The following is a 26,269-nucleotide window of genomic DNA, read 5'->3' as shown; positions in this document are numbered from 1 at the left end:
CTCCTAAAAGAGGTTGATTGCTATGGAGACAAGGTCTTGTGGGGATTTCTTATAATATCAGATTTCTTTACAGTCTCGTCTCAGCAGTAGTAAAGCCTCCCAATAAAAAATGGTCTTACAGCTTCTTTAGTGTTGTAGAATAACCATGATAGGGATCCCTGGGTGGCGCAGCGGTTTGGCGCCTGCCTTTGGCCCAGGGCGCGATCCTGGAGACCCAGGATCGAATCCCACGTCAGACTCTCGGTGCATGGAGCCTGCTTCTCCCTCTGCCTGTGTCTCTGCCTCTCTCTCTCTCTGTGTGACTATCATAAATAAATAAATTTAAGAAAATTAAAAAAAAAAAAACCATGATGGACTGCTCAGCTGAAAACTATGCTAAGTTTTTGTTTCTAGGATGGGGGAAGGGAATAGCCTGTTACCACAAGCAAACAAACAAAACTCCCTTTATTCCCTTGTAAGCCCATAACTATGCAGGTTTGAGAAATTTATCTTTCTTTCAATATTTAAGAGATAACCTTTTATGTTTGTTTGCATATTCACTTTTTAGGGTATCTGATAAAATTACAGAATAAATCCACAAAAAGAGCAAATCTTTTATCTGTGTTTCGTATTTGGTCATCTGGTAAAATCAGATCTATGGCGTAAATGAATGCTTTTCAAACTTTCCTTCCCCAGTTTGAACACTAGAAGCAAGACTTATTTATTCTAAGGTAGACCAAGAGAAGCTTTATTCTAAGAGAGACCATGGCCAAATATTGATAGACTAAAATTTAGGTGATGGTACAGGTTGGGAGAACTTTCATTTTTTTTTATTTTTTATTTTTTTTTTTAATTTTTTTTTTCAATTTTTATTTATTTATGATAGTCACACACAGAGAGAGAGAGAGGCAGAGACACAGGCAGAGGGAGAAGCAGGCTCCATGCACCGGGAGCCTGACGTGGGATTCGATCCCGGGTCTCCAGGATCGTGCCCTGGGCCAAAGGCAGGCGCTAAACCGCTGCGCCACCCAGGGATCCCGAGAACTTTCATTTTTAAGCAGTGCTCAGCTGTTAAGATGCCATTATTCTTCCCAAGCCTCACATGACATGAAGAGTAGTAGAAGTCAGTAAAGTTGAATGAGCTTTGTAATGAGAATTAGAAGACCGGGGTTCAAATCCATGTTCTGTGGAAGTTCTGAGCTTGAGCAGATCACTTTATCTCCCTCTCTGTGATTTGATTCTTTAATCTGTAACCTGAGGGCTTGCTTGTGCTGATCTCTCACAGTCTTTTCTGATTTATTGATTGATTTATTTATTTTAAAATATTTTATTTATTTATTCACGAGATGAGAGAGAGAGAGAGAGAGAGAGGCAGAGACACAGGGAGAGGGAGAAGCAGGCTCCATGCAGGGAGCCTGACATGGGACTCCATCTTGGGTCTCCAGGATCAGGCCCTGGGCTGAAGGCAGCACTAAACCGCTGAGCCACCCGGGTTACCCTCTTTTCCGATTTAAAATGATTGCATAATTACTACATTTTCCTCACTACCTCTGAGCGTCTGTATATACTTCCCCCCCTTTATTTTTCTTGGAGGAAAAGTTAAATGACTTTCCAGGATCAGTTCGTATGATTGTGAAACTGCCCATTCCTAATTCTTCCAGTGTTGTTGTTTATTCATTTATCCAGCAAACATCTATACAGTAGGATAAAACGAGATGTAATGTGGCAATGTGGTGGCACAAAGTGGAAGTGAAGCTTTTTGGTAAACCACGTGAGGGCTTATAGAGCAGGGCATCCCTGACCAGAATTTTATTTTATTTTTTATTTTTATTTTTTTTAAATATATGTATTTATTTAATATAAGGAGAGAGAGAATCTTTTTTTTTTAATTTTTTATTTATTTATGATAGTCACACAGAGAGAGAGAGAGAGAGAGGCAGAGACACAGGCAGAGGGAGAAGCAGGCTCCATGCACTGGGAGCCCGACGTGGGATTCGATCCCGGGTCTCCAGGATCGCGCCCTGGGCCAAAGGCAGGCGCCAAACCGCTGCGCCACCCAGGGATCCCCTCTGACCAGAATTTTAAAATGAAAAAAGCCTTAGTAAAAGTAGTAGCTTCTTTTTTTCTTTTCTCTTCTCTAAAGATTTTATTTATTTAACTTGAGAGAGATTGAGAGCGTGTGAGTAGGAGGGAAGGGGCGAGAGAATCTAAAGCAGGTTGAGTGCCCAGCCCCAGGTGGGGCTTGATCCCACAACCCAAGGTCATGATCTGACCCGAAACCAAAGGTGGGACACTTAACCAACTGAACCACCCAGCTACTACTACACCCCAAAAGTAGTAGATCCTTAATGTAAACAAAAATCAGGTAATATAGATTAGCAAAACTCAGGGAAACAACCAGTCTTAAAACCTCGATATTCATTTCTTCCTATCCTTTTGAAACTGGATTTTAAAGGATGCCTAGACGACTAAAAAGAGGCTGGTGGAGGAAGCATTAAAGGCAAAAGAAATAAGGAATACAAATGTATGAAGGCTTGAAAAAGCATGTCATGTATGCCAACTCTAAGAAGTTAGGTATGGCTGGACCATAAGGGGTATTGCATGGGGAATTGGAAGATGTTGGAGTCATCAGCCATACCTTGGAGGACTTTGAATGTGAGTCATTAGAGTCTGTAGAAGTTGGGAGCCCATAAAGGGGTTTAAGATAGGAAAAGGACAGATTTATGATGTGATTTGCATTTTAGAAAACTTATTTTGGCAGTTTCAAGAAGGCAGATTAAACACTTGCTACCTGTTTGCTTTCCTTTACCAAATCTATAGACATAATAGAAAAATATACATGCAGTCGTCTACAGAAATAAGGGGAAATCTCTGTAAATCAGAAACTGAAGAATTTCTGAAAATAGGAGGTCCAGTGGGTAACACTCATATCCAGAGGTGGGGGAAATTGGGAACATGAAGGGTCCCAGAGTAATCAGTAAGGTGATTACTATAACATAAGCAACTCCTACCTGTGTAAATTCTGACACGAATTTGGATGGAGCAAAAGGTCTGTTACCATGCAAGAATTGTATGCAGGAGCCTGGGTCTATGGGATAGTGCAGCACTATGGGTAACTGGCTATACTCACACGTGGAAGACCAGGCACTGAGGCACCCTGAATGCTCTTCCTCCACTCTGCCTGAAAAAATGTGAAATGAGTATTGCTTCCTGAATAAGCGGTACCAACAGAAGCCAGCAGAATGTAACAGAATCCAAATACAAGGATAAGAATTTCCAAATGTTTCAGGAAAGCCAACAGCATGCAAGAGAATCAACAAACAGAAGAGCTTGGAGTCAAGTAAAAGTTATTAGAACAGAGTTCTAAAATAAGTTTAGCCAATAATTTTAGATAAGGAGTTTATTATATTTTTAACAAAAGCGAGTGATTATAAAACAAGAGTAGGTGTTTATTAGGAAGAGTTAGTTAGGGATCTGAGGAATGAGAAATATTGTTGTTGAAATAGAACAATATTTGGTGCCAGTGGAGGATGAATTAGAACAGTACACAATTGGTAGCAGAGAGAACTGGCTCTTTCTGGTGATCCAGTGTTATGGGGTCCTGAACTAAGATAGTAGCAGTAGAGATAGAGCTGAGGAAACAAATACAAGAGGTGTTAAAAATAGAGAATTAATAGGACCACTTAGGTGTGAGAATGAAAGAGAAGAAGGAATCTGAAATATTCCTAGGCTTCTTGATTGGTTAAGTGGAGAAGTAATATTGCCAGAAACCACAATAGCAAATTCAAGAGTAAAGGTAATTTTTGAGAGGGGTAGGGGAGATAACTGTTCTCCTCACTTGAACATGTTGAAATTGAGATGCCTGTGAGACAACCAGGTAAATTGTTGTCTGTTAGACTAGTGGATGTATGGATTCAAATATTTGGGCTTGAATGAGTTTTGGGAGTCCTATATAGGTAAGTTTACTCAGGAGGAATGCAGACTTTGAGACTGAATGACCACTTTCATTTGAGAGCTAGTACAGGCAAGGGAGGGTTGGAATAGTAAGATGTATACCAAGAATAATATCCTGGAAACTAGAGAAGTAAGGATGTGGTCAACAAGGTCAGATTACCAGGGGGTGAATGAGGGCTGAGTGGTAATTTGGCAGTTCAGTGGAGGTGGAAAGCAGCTTCAGTGGAGTGGTGGGGCTAAAACTGTATTGTAGTTAGTTAAAGAATGCATGGTGAGGGCACTTGGGTGGCTTAGTGGGTTAAGCATCTGCCTTCAGCTCAGGTCATGATTTCAGGATCGGAAATTGACTCCACGTGGGTCCTGGTCCATCTAGCAATCAGAGGGAATCTGGCTTGTCCTCCCTATCTACTCCTCCCCTGCTCATGTTCTCTCTGCCTCTCTCTCAAATAAATAAAATCTTTTTTAAAAAAAGAATGCATGGAAGGTGGGATGAAAGGCTGTGAAAATAGATTTTGCAGATACAGGTTATATAGAGAAGGGAGGTCTGTGGGAGCTGGGATATGGAATGGATGCAGGGTTGGAGGACCAGTGTTCTTCTCTTAGTCTAACTTTCTCTTCCCTAACTTCTCTTCTTCTTTGTAGCTTCTTACAAACATTGTCAGGGGGTTTCTCTCATTTTCTCCTTTTACCTTCTCCTATTTCAGTCTTTTTTTTAAAATAAGATTTTTAAAAATTTATTCATGAGAGACACAGAGAGAGAGGCAGAGACACAGGCAGAAGGAGAAGCAGGCTGCATGCAAGGAGCCCAGTGTGGGACTCGATCCCGGAAGGAACTCCAGGATCACTTGTCCTGGGCTGAAGGCAGGCCCTCAACCGCTGAGCCATGCAGGCATCCCTCCTATTTCATTCTTAAACATTTCTCCCAACTCTACATTTTTGTTGACACTTATTTTCTCTTTTCTTTGTTTGGAAGGATTTATGTGATATCTTACCTTTTTTGTTCATTTATTTGTATGCTCTGTCTCCTCAGCTACTTGATACCACAAGTCTTTCAAGGTCTTTTTGTGCCTTAAACTTGACCACAGTGTCACACTGAAGATATTCAATTAAGAGTCATTGAAAATTAATTGCACAAATACATCTAGTTCCAAAAATCCCATTTGGAATAATTGTCGCAAAAAAAAGTGCATTTAAAAAATTATTATTTTAAATAGACTCTATGCCCAGTGCAGAGCCCAGTGTGGGGCTTGAACTCATGACCCTGAGATCAAGACCTGAGCTGGGATCATGAATTGAATGCTTCACTGACTGAGCCACACAGGTGCCCCCCAAAAGCACATTTTAGGTAATTAGAAATTTAATATGACTTTTGGGAAAGTTTGAGTAACCTTAAAATACATTAATTGAAGTTATATTACAGGAAGAATAAATTATCCTGCCCTGGTGCAATACCTATAACATCTATTGTTTGACTTCATATTAAGAGGGATGTTGGCAAACTAGAATCTTGTTCAAGAAAGAGAAAAGGGCAGCCCCCGTGGTGCAGCGGTTTAGCGCTGCCTGCAGCCCAGGGCGTGATCCTGGAGACCCGGGATCGAGTCCCACATCAGGCTCCCTGCATGGAGCCTGCTTCTCCCTCTGCCTGTGTCTCTGCCTCTCTCTCTCTAGCTGTGTCTTTATGAATAAATAAATAAAATCTTTAAAAAAAAAAGAGAGAGAGAGAAAAATGATAGGGTTGAGAGTGCTGGTTGTCAACCCAGTATCTGTTCTCCTTTTCATTCATAGTAACATTATTGCTGTTGTGTGGACACATCTTTAAGGCCAACTATAAAACATTTCCTAGCAGTTGTAAAGAGAAGTCTAAGGGTATGGCTTCTAGGAAAGCTCTTTAAAGAGAGAGAGTCATCCGGGAAGCCTCAGAAGAACTCTTGTCTCTTCCTTTTTTCTGCCTGGGACATGGATATGATTTCTGGAGGTACCATGATCATTTTTTGACCGCGAGATGACTTTGAGAGTAGATGCCATGGGGTAAGGCTGGCAGAGAGAAAAGATAGAGCAGGGAGGAGTCGATGGTGACTAGCAAGCTGTCAGTCCATCCTGATATTCCTACCTCCAGATAGATGTCTTATATGACAGAAAAATAAACGTTTCTTTTCTGTCAGCCACAGGTATTTGTGTGCCTACTTTAAACTAACACAGAGGGCTAGTCCCCAGACTGGATTAAGGCTGTTACTGAGGCCAACCTTAGCAGTCGGAGATATTGTGGCCTCAGCTGGTTTTGGTTTTCAGATTTGACCTTAAGGGAAGATTTTCTAAAAAAGATTTTAACACTCATCTAAGTGATTTTTAAAAAAATATTTTATTTATTGATTCATGAGAGACAGAGAGAGAGAGAGTGTGGCAGAGACACAGGCAGGGGGATAGGCAGACTCTCTGCAGGAGCCCAATGTGGGACTTGATCCCGGACCCCCGGATCATGCCCTGAATCAAAGGCAGACACTCAACCGCTTAGCCACCCAGGTGTCCCTCATAAGTAATTTTTAAGAAAGCTTTTCTCAGCTTGATTCTGAAAATACATGACCATCCTTTCTGTAGGTATGAGCAAACAAAAATTATAGGAGATAAGACTCAACAGTTCAAAAGAAGGAATGAAGGAATAATTTGAATTTTTATAGCAGGTAGCTCTCTGCAAAGTAGTTAGGACTCTGTGCCAGATATAAAAAAGTGAAATTCTTAGACTTAGTGAAATTTAAGAGGAGATTGTCACAAACAGTGGGCATCCAGAAAACAGGAAAAGGTTTTTGGAAAACAAAATCGTTAATTTTGAACTAAAATAAGTAATAATAGTGAAAAGTAACTGTATATTTAGGAAATCATATTAGTCAATTAGAACATGAGTTCAAATGATATTTCAGAGTTATGTAAAGAATGGAGCATGACAAAAAAGATAATAGGCACAGTAGATAGATCCAAAAGACATGGCATACATAAATTGAGTGTTCTAGAAGGAAAAAAAAAAACAGATGATGTATAAATAATCAAGAAATACTCAAAAGTGTGTGTTGAAAATATTGCTAAACTGATGACTTACATTTTAAAAAGAACTCTCCAAATGGCAGAAATGAGTGATTATACTAGTCATGTTTCTGACATTCAAGGATAAGAGAAAATTCCAAAAGTATTCAAGGAGGAGAAAAAAAAAATGATTTTCAAAGAAAAGATAATCAGATTGGAATCTAGTCTTTTAGTTAAGATATTGCTAAAACAGAGAATTCCAGACCTTTGGATTTATGGGCCAATAAAATGCTGATAGAAAACTTGAGTGATTAACATAAATTATCAAAGATTTTTTGACTAAGGGCATGAAATATAAAGCAAACAATGAATAATTTTTGTTTTAGGGTGAACAACAGTCACTTTTATTGATTTTACTGGGTGGAGAGTAGTGAAAATTTCATCACCAATTTGTATTGGTTCTTGGTTTGGAGTTTGGTAACTACAGCAATATCTACAGTGTAAGAGAAAAGGATATAAACTCAGAGTTTTATACTTTACCATACTGTCATTTACATATAAAGGCAAAATAGAGATTTCCAGATAGATACTATTTTAGAAATAATACTGTCTTTTGTATCTTTTTCAAAACAAAGTGTCAATAATATAATCAGTAAATTTAACAGATTAATATGAAACTGTACCATATAAGATATTTAGTTCTGATTATTTGTGAAAAAGTCATTAAAACTAAGCCACAGAAATAGCAAAAACAAACTCAAAAGTATTTTAAGCATTTATTGTGTTCCTACTGTGTACTAGGTACTGTGTACTAGATAGAGAGCTTGGCTCTCAGGATACAGTAAAACAACAACGTCATGTGAATTTTGCCCTTTGCCGGACCCCCATCCCTCCCGCGTGAGGATGCGGGACCATGAGCTCAGAGTCTAGCAAGTGATACAAGAAATAACCAGGTAGGTACAGTGTAGTGCAATGGATGCTCCTACAGTGGAAAAACTGCAGAGTGGAACATAAGCATAGATCAGGAGCTGGTTTCTTGAAGGAGGAACATCTGTGTTGAGACAAATGTATATATGTGTAGTATATATACAAGAATACAGGAGAGAGAAATTGAAAAGATTTCAGATTAGTTGATTGCATTGAGCGTACAAAGTGGGAAAAAGGAACAGATGAGACCAGAGGGGTACCTAGGGACAGTATCACATAGAACCTTGGAAACAAAGTCAAAGCAGTTGGGTATTATCTTGGGAGGAATGGGGAATTATTAAAATATTTTAATCATGAAAAAGTGATGTGATCCGGTTGTTTTTTAGGAAGATCACTCAGGCTATAGTATGGAGAATATTAGATTAGAGCCTGGTAAAATTGAAGTTGGTAAGATCACTTAGAGAGTTGTCTTATTTATTTGTTCTAACAAATATTTCTGGGTCAGAGGCAATACTGGGTTGGCTATGATAGGATCATGGGATGATGAGTAGTGGAGGAATTTGAGAAAGATTTAGGCTTTGGTTGGATATTAGGAAGATGTAGAGGGAAGAGAACAGACCTGATCTTAAATTTTTGGCTTGTGCAAGAGGTACGTGATGATGATGCTATTCAGTAGGGAAACCGCAGAGATGATGATTAGGGAAGGATGATGAGTTCAGTTTGAGGTCCCAATCCAAAAGATAGATAAGTGGATTTAAAGTTTAGGAGAGGGCTCTGGGCTAGAGATTTGGAAGGTAACTAAAGTCACATATGTGAAAGGTCACCCATGTAGAATGTGCAAGGAGGGAAGACATGATTTAGGCGAGAGACCTTAGGAACACATATATTGAAAATGAGGATTCTTTGTCTTTTTTTTTTTTTTTTAAAGATTTTTATTTATTTATTCATGATAGACAGAGAGAGAGGCAGAGACACAGGCAGAGGGAGAAGCAGGCTCTACACTGGGGGCCCGACACGGGACTCGATCCCAGGACTCCAGGACCGTGCCCTGGGCCAAAAGCAGGTGCTAAGCCGCTGAACCACCCAGGGATCCCCAATGAGGATTCTTCTAATAAGACTTTTAGAAGATTGACAAAAAAAGTAAGACAAAAATCCAAGAGCGTGTGGACTAACAATTCTGAAACCATTGTATGTGTATGTTGGTATTAAACAAACAAATGAATGGGTGGTAAACAGTGGGAGCCAAGTTTCTCACTTTTGGAGAGTGAAGTTACAGATAGCCCTGGGCAAGAGAAAGGCTAGAACGAACCATGTAGTATTGTATTAGACTTCGAGACATCAGTAGAAACTCATGTTTAGCTTAATATACATAAATGATTATAGAGACGTATAAATAAATGGTGTAGTACATATACATATATTTCTTTGCTCTATCTACTGAGAAGACCTAGAAGCAATGGTACCCTGGTAGCACAAGCACACTTAGGATTCAGATCTTAGTTTTTAATACTGTTCTACAATAAAAAGAACTAGGCTCCTTGGAAAATAGCTCATTCTGGGAGTGGGGCAGGAATATGCAACATATACCCTAAACATTTTATAGTGCTGAAAGTAAGAATATATTCAAAATCCCAAAATGTAGGGGCTTGCAAAATGATAGAGGAGCCAGCTGGAAAGAACTTCCAGAGGCCTTAGCAGGAACAATTTGAACAACAAAATAAAAAACATATTACTGGATTGTAACCCAGAGTATAAAATAAATATCCCTAAGTCCATACTGATTACAAGAAGTGACTGAATAAATAAGTGCCCCTACTTATTTATTTACCCAGTACAGAAGAATTCAAAGTAATTGATACACACTTCCCTTCCTCAAGGAGGTAGAACCTAATTCCCCGTTCTTGAATGTGGCTGCACTTAGGACTAAAAAGGAATGCTTGTTTGTTTGGATGCTGTTTAAAATTAAATAAGGCAGGGACCAAGGAATTCTCGTGGGCTGCAGCGTTAAAGAAATTGGTGATCTCAGTGGGACCAGTTCTAGGGGGAAGGTAGATTGTTTGGCTATTAATTTATATGTCTCTGACTTTAACCAACCTTACAGAGTATTATTCTGTGTGTTCTTATTAGAAGATTTAATCACAAACTGATAGCTACTTAGTGTCTATCAAAAGCTCACAATATAAAAAAATGTAAGATAGTATAATGACAATCTTAATGTTGTATTCATCTAGTTTCTTAAGAAAACTTTTTTGGAGATTTTGTTTGTTTATTTGAGAGAGAGAGAGAATGAGAATGAACAAGCAGAAGGGGCAGAGGAAGAGGAAGAAGCAGGCTCCCAGCTGAGCAGGGAGCCCCATGTGGGGCTTCATCCCAGGACCCTGGGACCATGACCTGAGCCGAAGGCAGACGCTTAACCGACTGAACCACCTAGGCGCTCCATCATCTAGTTTCTTGTATTAAGAGAGGCAAAGATATAGGCAGAGGGAGAAGCTTCTCGCAGGGAGCCTGATACGGGACTCCATCCCTGGACACGGGATCACGCCCTGAGCCAAAGGCAGAGCCCAACCACTGAGCCACCCAGGTATCCTTTTTAGTATATGTGCTGCCGAAGCGAGCACAAGGCGTCCTTTTTGTATTAAGTTTTTATAGAACAAAAGTATCAGGATCAAATCATCTCAGTCTCCCTTGACATGAAAATGCCTGTTACTGAGTTCTGATTTAATGATATACTATCTGTCTGTATAGAATCTACCTGTAAGAAACATCATTTGAATAATGTGTATTTTCTAAAATTGTATTTGAAACTGTAGTCTCCTAGGTTTGTTCTTTATACAAGTGCTTATGGTTCAGATAAAAAATTTATGTTTTCTTCTTAATCCAAAATTAAAAACTTACAACCTAGAAAAACTTACAACCTAGAAAACAATAGACCCAAATTTGACACTCAGTGTTTATAATTTGCTGATGTCATGATCTTTATAGTGTCTGTTTCAGTTGCCAACTGTCATATAACAAATTACCCCCAAACTTAATATCTTAAAATAACCTTGATTTGTTCTTTTTACGGTTCTCTGGATCAGGAATTGGCTAGTGCTTGGCGAGGGGATTCTTCTGTTCTATGTGACTTTAGCTGGGATCTCTCAATCAGCTGTTAGCTGAACAGGGTTGGACAGTCTGAGAAGGTTTTGTCACGTGCTTGGCACTTTGACCTATCTCCATATGGCCTTTCCACAGCATATGGCCTTTCCACAGCATAGTTTCAGGGTAGTTGGATTTCTTTTTGACACAAGGTAGATGGCTTCTAGCTTCTAAACGAGAAAAAAAGGGAAGCTGCCAAATTTCTGGTTTGTAGAGCTTAAGAACATCACTTTCACCACATCCTGTTGGTCAGAGCAAGTCACAAGGCCAACCAAGATTTAAGGAGCTGGGAAATAAGTCCCATCTCTCTCTCTCCTTTTTTTTTTTTTTTTGAAGTATTTTTTTTAAATTTAAGTAATCTCTACACCCGACATGGGCTTGAACTCATGACCCAAGACCAAGTCACATGCTCTTTCAGCTGAGCCAGCTAGGCACCCCCCTCCCCCACCTTAGCTCTGTCTCTTGATGAATTGAGCGACATGTGCACAAGGGAGAGAAGGAATCAATGGCAGCCATCTCTAGAGGGTAGTATGTACCCATACCAACTGCTGCAGTGTCTAATTTTTAATTTTATTAATATAGTTTTATTGTCATGAATCCTCTTTACCTTACATTTTAACTTGTAACCAATCCAAGTTCTCTTAGAAATTAGCAAGGCTATAAATATTAAATAAAAATTATTACCTTAATTTAAAAGGAAAGATTTCAGGATAATGGACAGGGGTCATGCTAGGGCTTACAATTCTCATCAATCTGTATACATTTATCTTGGATTAATGAGTATCTTGGATTATTTAGAGTTAAAAGTCTTCAAAACTTCTTTCTTCAGAGCTGTTATTATGAGAATTCTCTGCTTTATTTTTAGTTTTCCTGATTTAGAAGATTTACTGACATATTTCCATATATATTATTTTTAAGTTCTGATAAACTTGTGGAGTCTAGTCTAGCAAAGGCTATTGTAATTTAAAATCAAGATACCCTTTGATTTAGTAATTCCACTTCATAAGTATACAGATATTATTTACAGCATTGTCAATACTGAAACAATAAGAATTGTTTCCCATCAATGAGAGACTGGTTAAATAAATAATGATATATTCATATATTATGAAATTGTTAAGGGTATGAGGGAATTCTAAAAGGGGTGATGTGAAGTAAACTCTAAGGTGTATTAGGGATGCCTGGGTGGCTCAGGCATTCTAATCTCAGGGTCCTGGGATTGAGCCAGTGTAGGGCTGGCTGCCTGCTCAGTGAGGAGCCTGCTTCTCCCTCTTTCCCTCCCTTTGCCCCTCTCTGCACTTACGGTTTTTCTCAAATAAATAAATAAATAAAATCTTTTTAAAAACCTCCAAATCTTTAAAAACAAAAAATCTTAAGTTACATTAAATTAAAAAATCATAATAAGAAGCTCTGTAAGTAAGCCACCACTTTCATTAAAAAAGTATGTAAATGTTTTATATGTGTAAGAATACCTATGAATACTTAATAAAGAAAGAATAGGATGATTGGGGGAAAATTTCTATTTACCGTAATTCTTTAGGACAGTTCACTTTTTGTGTCAGGTACATATACTAACATTAACTTCAGAAATGCTCTGATAGCTTTGTTTCTTTTTTCTTTTTCTTTTCTTTCTTTTTTTTTTTTTTGTGTGTGTGTGTGTGTATGTGTAAGCTGGAATGTTAGATGTTCCATTCAGACAGGAGTAGTCTAGATTCAGGGAGCCTAAAGGCCAGTAGGAAAGATTAAACAAACGTAGCAAGTAATGAGACTGCTTGTTAGAGTTGTCATTTTAGCATTGTTCAAAATCTCTGGCCATTATTTTTACTGGATTGCTTATTGTCTTACTATATTGAAAAGTTCTTTATGTTCCCAGAACAAGTTCTTTAGGAATGTTTTGCAGGTACTTTCTGCAAGTTTGTGACCTGACTTTCCTAACACTGTCTTTTGAAGAGCAGAATTTAAAAATTTTGTTTTACTCTGATATATCAGTTTTTTTCTTTCATGGTTTGTGCTTTTTCTGTCACACCTGAGAACTCTGCCTCACTTGGGTTGGCAGACTACAGCTGATTTAACCCACTGCTTATTTTTCTAAATAAAGTTTTGTTGGAAAATGGCCATGCCCATTTGTTTACATATTGCCTATGGCTGCTTTCATGCTATAATGACAGTTGAATACAATAGAGACTGAATAGCCTATAAAGCTGAAAATACTTTTTGCAAAAAAGTTTGACAACTCCTAGGCTAACCTAGGGTTCTCAAATTTTCTCCTATGCTCTCCTCTGGCAGTTTTATAGATTTGCGTTTTTAAATATTTAGGTCTATTACTTTTTTGTATAAGATGTGAGGTATGAGTTAAGGTTCTTTGTTCTCGCCATATAAATTATCAATTGTTCTAGCAGCATTTGTTACAAAGACATTTTTTTTCCCATTGAATTACCCTGGTGCTTTTGTTGATAGTCATTTGACTGTAAATTTGTAGATCTGTTCCCTGGATTTGTATGTTTATCCTATGCCAAAACTACAGTGTCTTGATAACTATAGCTTTAATAGAAAGTCTTGAAATCAGGTAGTGTAAGTTTTCCAACTTTGTTCTTCTTTCTTTTTTTTTCAAAATTGTTTTGAATATTCTAGATTCTTGGCATTTCCATATAAATTTTAGAATCAGCTTGTGAGTTTTTAACCAAAAAAATCTTCTGGGATTTTAATTGGGACTTAGGTTAAATCTATAAATATTGAAGAATTGCTATTTTTAACAATATTGATGGATCTGATATTTGAAAACAGTATTTCTCCATTTATTGAGGTCCTTGGTATTTCACTCAGACTTTCATATGTTTGAGCACACAAATCTTCCATTTATTTTGTTATATTTATCTTAAATTTTTTGATGTTAATATAATTGCTGTTTTGTTCATTTATCTGTAATTATTCATTGCTATTGTATAGAAATACAGTTGAATTTTATGTGTTGACTTTGTGTTCTGCAATTTTGCTAAATTCTTTTTTTACTTTCAGTAATAGATTCTTTGAGATTCTCTATATAGACAGTCTTTTGTGAAAAAAGACAGTTTTGATTTTTTTTTTTCATTTCTGGGCTTTTATTTATTTTTCTTGTATTATTGTACTGAAAGTACAGTACAGTGAGTAGGAGTGGTGAGAGCAGATGTTCTTGCCTTATTCCTGATCCTAGAGGGAAAGCATTTAGTTTTTCATGATTATGTATATTAGCTGTGATTTGTTGTAGATTCATGTCCTAGGCTGAGGACGTTCCATTCTGTTCCTAGTTTTCTGAGAGTTTTGAATCATGAATGACTGGGCTTTTTCTAATATATTTTTTCGTATATTAAGATGATCATTTATGTTTTAATCCATTGTTAGGGTGAATTACATTGGTGATTCTTTTTCATATATTGATCTAATATTAATAGTGCATTCCTGGGATAAAGTCCATTTGGTCATGATACATATTTCTTTTTATGTGTTGCTGGATTTATTTTTCTAATATTTGGTTAAGATATTTTATGTCTGTGTTCATGAAAGGATATTAGCCTATAGTTTACTTTTCTTAAAATTTTTTTTGTCTGATTTTTGTGTCAGAGTAGTGCTAAAATTTATGAATAGTGCTGTTAAAATGAATTGTTTTCTTCTTATGTATTTCTGCAAGAGTTTATGTAATACGATACAACTTTCTTAGATACTTGGCTTTCTTACCAAGGAAGCCACTTGTCATACAGCTTTCTTCATGGAAAGGTTTTAAATTATGAATTAAATTGTCCTTAGTATATCAAGAGCTATTCTTTTTTTTTTTTTTTTAAGAGCTATTCTTATAATCTGATTTCTTCTTTTAATGAACTTGGTAGTTTGTCTTCAAATTTTCAAGAAATTGGTACATTTATGGAAGTAATAAAATTTATTGCCATAAGTTATTCATAATATTCTCTTATCCTTTTAATACCTATAAGCTCTCTAACGATGTTCCCTTTTCATTCCTGATATAAGTAATTTGTACCTTCTCTCTTTTTTTCTTGATCATTCTGGTCGGAAGTTTATTCAATTTTGTAGAATGTTTTATTTTTTTTTTCAATGATATGTTTATATATTCATGAAAGACACCCAGAGAGAGAGGCAGAGACACAGGCAGAGGGAGAAGCAGGCTCCATTCAGGGAGCTTGACGTGGGGCTCGATCCCGGGACTCCAGGATCAGGGCCTGGACCAAAGGCGGTGCCAAACCGTTGAGCCACCCGGGCTGCCCAATTTTGTTGAATATTTTAAAGAACTAGATTTCAGTTTCATAGGTTTTCTTTATTGTTTTTTGTTTTCAGTTTCATTTCTTCCTTCTAATTGCTTTGTGTTTAATTTACTCTTCTTTTTCTACTACTCTAAGAAGGACTTACATTATTGATTCGACTTTGCGTGTTTTCTAATATTAGCATTTAATGCTCCGAGTTTGCTAACAACTGCTTTAGAGGTATCCCACAAATTTTGATATGTTCTAAGTTTCATTCAGTTAAAAAATATTCAAAGATTTCTCTTACTCTTTGACCCTTGGGATATTTAGAACTGTGTTGTTTAATTACTAACCCTTGATAATTCTTTATCTGTCAGTTTTTTACTCTAATTTAATTCTGTTTTGGCTAGAGAAAATACATTATTTGACTTAAAGTCTTTTAAATATCTTGAGGTTCATTATCTAGCCTAGAATATGGTCTTTCTTGGTGAATGTTTCATGTGCCCTTGAAAATAATATATATTTGGGATCCCTGGGTGGCGCAGCGGTTTAGTGCCTGCCTCTGGCCCAGGGCGCGATCCTGGAGACCCGGGATCGAATCCCACATCGGGCTCCTGGTGCTTGGAGCCTGCTTCTCCCTCTGCCTCCTTCTCTCTCTCTCTTTCTCTCTCTCTCTCTCTGTGTGACTATCATAAATAAATAAAAATTAAAAAAAAATAATGTATATTCTGCTCTCATTGTGTAGAATGTTCTGTAAATGTCCAATTAGGTCAAGTCAGTTGATAGCATTTGCAACTTTTCTGTATGTTAGTGGTTTTCTATTTTCTTGTTATGTTGATTAATAACACAGGAGTAGTAAGGTCTATAGCTTTAATTGTGGATTTGTCTAATCTCCTGTTTTATTAAATTTTGTTTCATTTATTTTCAAGCTGTGTTTAAGTGAAAATACATTTAGGATTGCTATGTCTATGGGTGAATTGTTCCTTTATGTAGTGTAAGTGTCTTGTGGCTAGCATACAATTGGGTTTCATTTTTGATCTGATAATCTCTACCCTTTAATTGGATGTTTAGATAATTTTATTTATATAATCATTGATAAATATGGATTTAAATCTTTTTTTTTTTAAGATTTATCTATTTATTTATGATAGACACAGAGAGAGTCAAAGACACAGGCAGAGGGAGAAGCAGGCTTCATGCCGGGAGCCTGATGCGGGACTCGATCCTGGGTCTCCAGGATCGCGCCCCGGGCCAAAGGCAGGCGCCAAACTGTGGAGCCACCCAGGGATCCCCAATTTAAATCTATCTTGCTAGTTTTCTATTTAAAAAAAAATTTTTTTTTTAAGAGAGAAATGGAGTAGAAGTGGGGAGGGGCAAGAAGGGGGAGAGGGGGAGAGAGAGAATCTTAAGCAGGCTTCACACCCAGTGCAGAGCTTGATGTTTGGCCTGATCTTACCCTGAGATTGTGACCTGAGCTGAAATCAGGAGTCGGATGCTTAACTGAGCCCCCCCCCGCATCCCGGTTAGTTTTCTATTTCTGACTATTTTAAATTTACTTTTTCCTTTTTTTCCTGCCTTCTTTTAAATTAGTCCTTTTCATAATTTATGTATGTAAATAAAATAATTGTGATTATAAATTATAATTATAAATTATACATTTATAATTATTTTATAATTATAAAGTAATTTTATGTAATAACTTGGCTTATTCTGTATATATGGTTATATGTCTGTGTATACACACATATAAACATGTATACATGAATGTTTTTACATATACATATACATATATCTGTATACATACATATATATTGTAGCAGTTGCTCTAGTCATGGTTTCTCAACCTTGGCACTATTGGTATTTTCAGTTGGATAATTCTTTGCTGTTGGGGACCAGAGGGGATATCCTGTATGCAGTATAGGATTTTCAGCAGCATCTCTAGCCTCTGTTGACTAAATGACAGGAGCAACCACTTCCCCCCTAGGTGTGACGACAAAAAATGTTTCCAAGGTACCTGGGTAGCTCAGTTGGTTACGTGGTGAACTCTTGATTTCAGCTCAGGTCATGATCATTCAGGGTTGTGAAATTGAGCCCTGTGTAGGGCTCCATACTGGGCATGAAGCCTGATTAAGATTCTCTCCTTCTGGGGCACCTGTGTGGCTCAGTGGTTGAGCATCTACCTTTTGTTTTTGTCATGATCCCAGGGTCCTGGGATGAGACCTGCATCGGGCTCCCTGATCGGGGAGCCTGCTTCTCTTCTGCCTATGTCCCTGCCTCTCTCTGTGTGTCTCTCATGAATAAATACTTAATTAAAAAATAATTCTCTCCTTCTACCTCTGCCCCCCTTCCCTCTCCCTAACTTGTATACATGTGCCCTCCCTCTCTCTAAAAAAATAAAAAGTTTCCAGAGTTTGCTTCATGTCCCTGAGGGAGTAAAATCCCCCCCTGTTTGAGAACCACTAGTTTAAGGTTTAAAAGATAGAACTTTCACTTATGACAGTATTTATTTACTTATTTATTTTTAAAAATATTTTATTTACTTATTTGAGCAGGGAGAGAAGAAGAGACATAGAGTGCATGAGTACAGGAGCAGGGAGATGGGCAGAGGAGGAGGGAGAATTAGACACCCTGCTGAACCAGGGAGCCTGAAATGGTGCTCATCCTGAGACCCAGGTATCATGACCTGAGCTGAAGGCAAAAGATTAAGGGCCTGAGCCACTCTGGCTCTTTGGCAATTTTTATTTATGTAACATTATTACTGCTTTATGTGTCACATGATCATCTTATGAGCATATATATAATTTTCTACCTTCCCTCTTTATGTTGTCACAAATTTTACTTCTATATATGTTAATAATCCCACAATACATTATTACTTTTTGTGTTCTTATATAACCTTCTAAAATGAATAAAAATTAAAAAAGGCTTTTATATTTACCTTTTCTTTATAATCCTCATAATTCCTTTTTGTAGATTCACATTTTTACCTGGTAATTTTCATTCCTGCCGAAAGAACTACCTTTAACGTTTTTGGTGTCTACAGGCAGTGAATTCTGTCAGATTTTATTTGTCAAAAAATTCTTTCTTCATTTTTGAAAAAATAATTTTCTGGCTATAGAATTCTATGTTCAGTTTTTTTTTATCTTTCTACTTTAATGTCTTTTTGCTTGTGTAACTTCCTGAAGAAAAGGAAATACTAATCTTTGTTCTTTGTATGTAATTTTTTTTCTCTGCCTTTGAAATTTTTATCTTTGTTTTTCTGTATTTTGGCTGTGATATATCCATGTATATTTGTGTGTGTATACATTTTCTTATTATGATTGGGATTCTCTAGGATTTTTTGCTCTCTGGTTTGTTGTCTTGGATTGATTTGGAAAAATTCTTGGCCTTTACTTACATATTTCTTCTATCTTGTTTTTTGTTTGTTTATTTCCTTTTCTTGCAGCTTCAATTGAATGGAATTTGTTTGAAGTTATTTTGATATAGTTCCACAACTCCTGAATGCCCTAAGATGTATTTTTCCTTCACTTTTTTTAAACTGTGGTTTCATTTTGAAATATTTATGTTTGCTTGTCTTTAAGTTCACTGATTCTTTCCTCCTCTGTGTCCAGACTGCTGTTGAGCCCGTCTCAGGAATTTTTTTTCTCTAATAAAATTTTTTTTATTTCTATCTTTTATATTTTTCCTTTCTTTTACAGTTTCCATCTCACTGCTGAAAATGTCCATCTGTTTGTGCATGTTGTCCATCTTTCCTACTAGATCATTTAACATATTTATAGTTATTTTTAAATGTTAGTTTCAATAGCAAAATCATTTCTGGTTCTGTTGATTGCTTTATCTCTTGACAAAGGGCTTTTTTCTTTTCTTGCTTTTGTGTAATTTTTGATTTAAAGCTCATCGTTGTGTACAGAAGAATAGGAGAGATTGCAATGATCTTCTGTCAGGCTGTTTGTGTTGGAGGTTGAGTCAATCTAATCATGAATTGAATTTGGTTTGGATTATTTTACCCTCATTACCTTCATTGTACCTCAGGCTTCAAATTTCTCCAACAGTTGGCTGCTGTTCCCTTGTGTTTAGAGTGTGGCACGTGATCCTACAGGATTTTTCTGTGTTCCTATACCATCCTCATCTTTCAACAATATTTGCGTATCTGTGCACCTGAGAAATTTCTCTTTATGTTATTGTCCTCTTCTAGTGATTATTGTTGCTTGTGGGGCAGGATGGGATTCTCTGTTTGTAGTCCAGACTTAATCCTGGTCAGGCCCTATGTTCCTGGGTGTTGGTGGTGGGTCTTTCTTGGCTTTTCTCCTCTTTCTCCCACGTGGCAATCAAGCTCTGCCATTTGTAGCTGGTCATGGGGAAGAATATCCACCCCCCTATCCCCCCACCGTGGTAGTTGATCTCTTTTGGTACTGGTGTAGGATCCTTTGTCCAAGACTTTTTCCTGTTCCCCCTCCCCAATAGTGGCAGAATTCTTTTTTGCCTCTAACTTTTCCTGCATCAGTGTATCTTTGCCTGTGTCTGGGGGCTTGACACTATTTTCTCCCCCTCCTCCAGAGGCAAAGGCATTTTGCTTCTGTCCTCCTCTGAGGCAGCGGATTTTTGCATGGACCCTAGTGTGAGAGGGTCTTTCTGTGCTTTCCCTAAGGGCTCTGGGCTTTTGCTCTGTGTTTAAGGAAAGGTTGGGGCATCAGGCTGGGATTCTGGCCAGTACTTGTCACCTCCTGCTCACTTTCCTCATTGATGCAGGGCTCTCTCTAATTTACCTTTAATTTTTCTTGTGAGCACCTGGTTGAGGCATGTAGAAGAACTTACAGTTGAGTATAAACTCCCCTTGTGTCTGGATCCCCAGCCATTCCAAACTGACACATGAGTCTACTTTTGGTCTTTAAGAATTTGTTAAAATTTTAGTTGATTTTTTTGGGGCACCTGGGTGGCTCAGGAGACTAAGCGTTTACCTTCAGCTCAGGTCATGATCCTAGGGTCCTGGAATTGAGCCTTGCATGAGCCTTACTGCTCAGCAGGTAGTCTGCTTCTCCCTCTCTGTCTGCTTACCCCATCCTATGCTTGCACTCTCTCTCAAATAAGTAAAATCTTAGAAAAAAAAAAAGTAAACTAAAAGTAATAAACATAACTGTGTGAATCTTGAAAGACAATAGGAACATCTGAAAAATACTTCAGAGCTGACAAAAAATGTTGGCCTATGAAATAAAAATTGTATGTGAGATACCTTTATTTTATGGAAATCAGATTTTATGAATTAAAAAATAAATGCAGAACACAGAAAATTATGAAGAACAAGGTTTTATGAATCTGACTCTAGGTGAATAAATATGTAAGAAGGGTAGCTTTCAGAGCTTCTGGGTGGCTCAGTGGTTGACCATCTTTGCCTTTGGCTCATGTTATGATCCTGGGATTGAGTCCCATATTGGGCTCCCTGCAGGGAGCCTGCTTCTCCCTCTGCCTATGTCTTTGCCTCTCTTATGAATAAATAAATAACATATCAGAAAGAAAGAAAGAAAGAAAGAAAGAAAGAAAGAAAGAAGAAAGAGAAAGAAAGAAAGAAAAGAAAAGAAAAGAAAAGAAAAGAAAAAAGAAAAGAAAGAAAAGGAAAGAAGGAAAGAAAGAAAGAAAGGAAGAAAGAAAGGTGGCTTTCTAGCACTATTAGAAAGATTTCAGTTCTAGACTCGGTAGTGGAATGGATGGTCCCTTAAAACAGAAAGGAACAGTGTGTGTAGGCAACCTTATAAATCAAAGGATGGTAAGAATTACTGAATGTTTTTAGGAAAACTGGCTGGCAATTCAGAAAACAGTTTAGAGTAAAATCTCATTCCATACATCTTTTGGAATGAAGTATTGGAACAATTAGCCCATAAAAAGGCAAAAATCAAGAGTATGTATCTGCTATCATTGAAAGGGGAGAAATTTCTAAGCAGAGAAATGTAAAAGAAATGGAGAAGGCAGTAGTGGACAAATCTGGCCACCTAAAAAGAAAAAAACTTTTATGTTAAAAGCCAGTAATTGAGAAAATGTTCAGTGAATGAAAGAAACAGTGTTTTCACAACGTAAACAACCTACATAAACAATTAAGGAAAACATGAAGAAACTCCTCTCCTACCCCACCCCCCATAGGATTGGAAGATGAAGTGTGGCAAAAGTTTGGAAAGAAAGGCAGTGTGAGTAATGGGGGAAGGACCTGATTAATGACATATAAAAGGCTCACTGGATAACATTCAATGTCAAAAATTGAAGACTTTAATGTTATAGCAGGATCAGTCCACATGGTTGGGTATTTTCTTCCTAGCAGGTGATTAAATTGAACCAGGATTAGGAATTTGAGGGTAGTGAAGTGGAAAGAAGAAAGTAACATATTAGGTAGATTGATAGCTTGGGTGGCAAACAAGATTTCGAGACTGTAATAGCACAGTTACTAACTGGAGAGATGAGAGTAGGTGGAGTGCATCTAAGGGATTAAATCTGGACCTAGGTTATAAAAGATAGATTGGGGTATTGAATGATGAAGAGAAGAGTATAGAACAACCACATGGCCTGAGCCTGAGGGAAGGGATGGAATTGCTTGTGAGTTAGGGTGCCTACTGCCTTAGCCTTCATTCTAGAGGGTTCTTAAGCGTCAGATTTAGCCCAGTGGTTGAAAGAAGCGTTCGTTGATAGGTTGAGGATGTAGAGGTGATTTGTTTCACTATATAAAAGAGGTTTCCAGAAATTCCCAAGGGAAAAGTTTGGAAGGAAGGGCAATGGTAGGGGAACCCATGAGGTGAGTGAGAAGGCACAGAGGACAGACACTGTGGGCATGAAAATAGGGGAGAGGTGAGTTGGCCAGAATGGTTTGTGTTTTGAGTAAAGCCCACGGGTGATGGGTGGAAGCCATAGGTAGAATTAACTAGCAAGATTCCTGAATTGACCTGAGATATAATGATTTCTGTGGTCCTAATCCACTCTGTCCACTCTGTCTTTGTAATCTAAGGGGATATTAATTTAGTAGAAAGCTTAGCCCTTGGTGGTAAAGCCTAAACCAGTTATGCTTTAAGTAATGAAAGCTGGTAGGTTTCACATTTCTTATGTCTGCCAAGTCCCTCCAGTGTTAGGAGTTAGCTTTTTATTTATTTTTATTTTTTATTTTATTTATTGGAGAGTGTTCACAAGCATGTATGAGCTGGGGGAGGGGCAGGGGAAGAGGGAGAAGCAGACTCTGTGTTGAGCAGGGAGCCTGACTGGATGGTGCGGAGGCTCAATCATACAACCCTGGGATCATGACCTGAGTGAGCTGAGAGCAGACAACCAACTGAGCCACCCAGGTGCCTCTAGGAGTTAGCTTTGAGATAAATGTGGGAAGACATAGTACTACCATTAGTTTAGAAAAATCTAATTTGTCCTATCCCACTGCCAGTATCCAGTAATGAATGCTAGCCATTACATTGAGGTATCTTCTGCTAGGAATCCCATTCTCTCCTATTGTTCCACTTTACCTGAAACAGATTACTGAGGCCACTGCTGCTGGGTGATGTCAGCACCTCTGATGAGTAAGCTGATAGTTGAGGGTCCTGGTCTCCTTGGAATTCCAGTGCAAAGCCCAATTTGCTCTGCATACTTTCATTAGGGATCTGAACTTTTGAAAGCTAGTAACTAATGATCTCTTATTAACTTTATTTATTTAGCCTTTAATCTTTAATCTCAATTTTTAAAATATGTAGTGGGGACAAGAAAGAATTGGCGTTTCTTGAACAACTAAAGCATTTGTATAAGAATCTGCATGCTTACAGGGAAACAGTGATACGTAGCAGAATCTAAAGTCTGTCATGTTTTCAGTAGACTAAATGTATCTTCTTTCTCTTACTTTAGATCTGTCCATATTAGTGGAAATGTAACTGGAATTTACTCTGATGATAAAATCAAGGACCATCAGCAAGAGCATGCAGTAGGAAATTTTGGTTCCAAATGAAGACACCAAGATTTAGGATTTCTACTTTTTCTAAGGTATTTGAGGCACAAATTTACTTAAATCTGACTCATTGGAAGTCATTTTATAATGTTGGTTTCTATATATATAGATTTCATAAGTTTAGAAGTTTTTATGTTAGTGGTTAGCTTTTATTTTTTTTTAAAGGTTTATTTATTTATTTTAGAGAGAGCAAGCATGTGTGAGAGCACAGTGGGGAGGAGCAGAGGGAAAGGGAGAGAGAGTCTTAAGCAGATTCCACACTGTGCGTGGAACCCGATGCAGGGCTCAGTCTCATGACCCTGAGATTAGGACCTGAGCTGAAACCAAGAGTCAGATGTTTAACTAACTGAGCCACCCAGGTGCCGCGGGAAATAGAATAGTTCACCCTTCCCTACTCACTTCCCCTTAAAACTAGTTGAGAAAAAAATCGAGATTTTAAAGGGAGGTAATCTTTATATTTAATTAAGCATGTCAATGATAAATATACTGAGTGCAGATTAAGACTGAGTAAACTATGTTAGAAGATCTGGAATAAATAAATGTCAATTTAGTAATTATTTTATGTCATGACCGTCTGAGATTAGTAGCTGAATTTAGCACTCAGAGTCAGCTCACGTGATACATGAAATCTTAGTGATTGTCCTTTAGTTTGATTTGGAAACTTTTTTGTTCCTGTACTCCTAAATTTATTATTAAGAGTTTTCTATTCACTAAGAAGTATCACTTTTACTCCTCATAGACTGTCCATGTAGGACCTTTGGGATCTGATGGGGTAGTTTCCCTTAGACCAGAAAGGGAGATATAATTAAAGAACCAAGTGACACTTCCAAGTCATGGGGTGGATCCCAACTTTAAAGACTACATAAGACTGTTGAAAACAATCAAAGGAAATACAGTGTCAACAGAAAACAAACACCATACTCTATTTTTCTAAAATCACATATATGCCAAACTAGATATAGTTAGGTTGGTGTTTATTTAAAAACAAAATTTTTTTCTTCTAATTATGTTTTCCAAATAGGAAAGAAGTATGGAAAATAATTATTTTAGGGATCTGGTCAAAGTTGGTTGATTCTCTGTATACATTATAGAGGTTTGTAAATTAATCTTGAGGACTACAAAGAAGAAAATGTGAGAAAAATCTATCACTTATTACTAGGATTATTAATTTCATTTTGTTGTTTTGGAAGAAGAATATGTAACGCAGTAAGTTGTAAAATAGTAAGAATCCATGATATTGGAAAATCCCAAGACTGCTATAGTTATATGTAACCTTTTAAAGGAGGTGGTATAACTGAGCAATGTTTGTGAAAGTAAAGTTACCTTAAATCATGTAGCAGATGAAGAAGAATTAGATTGCTTCGATAAGAAGTTTTAAAACTGTTCTTGGCAGCTAGTAGATATATTATACTCCTCAAAATTTTTTGGTATCATTTTGAATCAAATGGTAATGATAATTAAATATATAATGTGTCTTATCAGAACCATTTCCCTTGTTTTTTAAAGATATCTTCTTTCAACTAACACTTAACAACATTAGTTGAAAGTCCAAGCTTTGTAAAGAATAGTTTAGATATAGGGAAGAATATAAATTATTCTATAACTTCATTATAAATGAAGTTGAAGAAATCTTGTACTTCAAATGTTTACTCTTGGGGCTAAGGAAGCTAAATACACTCATCTGAAAACCTGTTTAAAAACAATCATAATGGGCAGCCCCAGTGGCTCAGCAGTTTAGTGCTGCCTTCAGCTCAGGGCGTGATCCTGGGGCCCTGGATCGAGTCCCACATCGGGTTCCCTGCATGGAGCCTGCTTCTCCCTCTGCCTGTCTCTGCCTCTCTCTATGTCTCTCATGAATAAATAAGTAAAATCTTTTTTAAAAAATCATAAAACAAGCACATAAAGTCAAAATTTGGAAGCCCTTTCTAAGTAATATAGTACTGTGTTCAGATTCCTAACAAAAGTTAAGATTAGGGAATAGGAAGTTCTAATCAATTTGCTGACTACTTAGTTGTAGCTGTTAACTGTTTATGGTTCTATTTGTGAAAGTGCCCTATAGCTAAATTTATTTGCTTAATCCTTAAATGAAAGTGTCTCTAATTCCTCAATTTCTCATATCTCCCCACTCATTTACAATCATTTGCACGTGATATCCTTCATTAGTATTTTTCATTTTCCCCTTTGGAAATGAAAAATAGTGAAAATTTCACAAACTTGTGCTCAGAAATTTTATAGGATACATTTTGACAATATTTAAAAAAAATTTTTTTTGAGGGGACTTTAGATTTTGAGATTGTGGGGTGTTGGTTTTTTCAAGGAGGATCAAGACAAAATCAATACCTGAATTATGGCCCTAGAATGTTTATAAGGTTATGTCTTAGATAACAGTTTACATTAAGTTAAAATGGTACCTTTAAAAAATATTTTATTTGGATGCATGAAAACATTTGAAAACAAATGTCAACAAGAGAAGAATAGGTATTCCCTTACTACAGTTTTCTCTGCGGCATGATGGAAAGAGCACAGGCTTTGGCTCTCCTACTTTCATGCCACCCTGAGGAATTGAATTAATATTTTTGTCTTAGAAATATTGCTTTTTAGACTTGTGATGAAAAGTGAAATGTGTGTAAATTATATAAAATAATGCTACTCAGTGTGAGGTAATGAATGTTGTTGCTAAAGAAAGAGAAGACCACAGTACTGAAGTATCATTCACAGTTACCCTTCTCATAGCAGAAAACAGGTCAACTCGCGCTACTAGTGAGAAGCTTGTAAAACCAGTTTCAAAGTTAATGGCAAATATTATGCTTGGAGAGAAAGTAAAATGAGCTTTTGGCAAAAATCCCTTATCAAAGGCATACCATCTGGAAAAGCAATTACTGTCATGTGTGCACGCTAGCAGAATTTTTGTTTTTCAGTTGGATGAAAGCACTGATGTTTAGAGAACATACCAGCACTTCATAGAGATGTGTTACTGTTTATCACTGAGAAATCCATACTGCAGCAGAGGAGTTTTTTGTTGTTGTTTTGTTTTGTTGTTGTTCGTGGTGGTTGGTGGCCTTTGTTT

General features: G+C 37.2%; 1 protein-coding gene across 8 annotated transcripts in view; it reads left to right on the top strand.

The window, feature by feature from the left end:
- The window catches only part of NCOA1 (nuclear receptor coactivator 1), a 242,279-nt gene that overhangs the window by 34,479 nt on the left and 181,531 nt on the right, over positions 1-26,269 (top strand). For all 8 annotated transcript variants that reach the window (XM_041756554.1, XM_041756549.1, XM_041756551.1 and 5 more), the window contains exon 2: positions 23,103-23,237. The gene's annotated coding sequence lies outside the window, so the exon portion shown is untranslated. The remainder of the gene's footprint in view (positions 1-23,102; positions 23,238-26,269) is intronic.

The sequence above is a fragment of the Vulpes lagopus genome, chromosome 5 (assembly GCF_018345385.1).
Source record: "Vulpes lagopus strain Blue_001 chromosome 5, ASM1834538v1, whole genome shotgun sequence".
Lineage (NCBI taxonomy): Eukaryota > Metazoa > Chordata > Mammalia > Carnivora > Canidae > Vulpes > Vulpes lagopus.
Note: the sequence above shows the minus strand (reverse complement) of the source record. Positions and strands in the feature narration are given on the sequence as shown.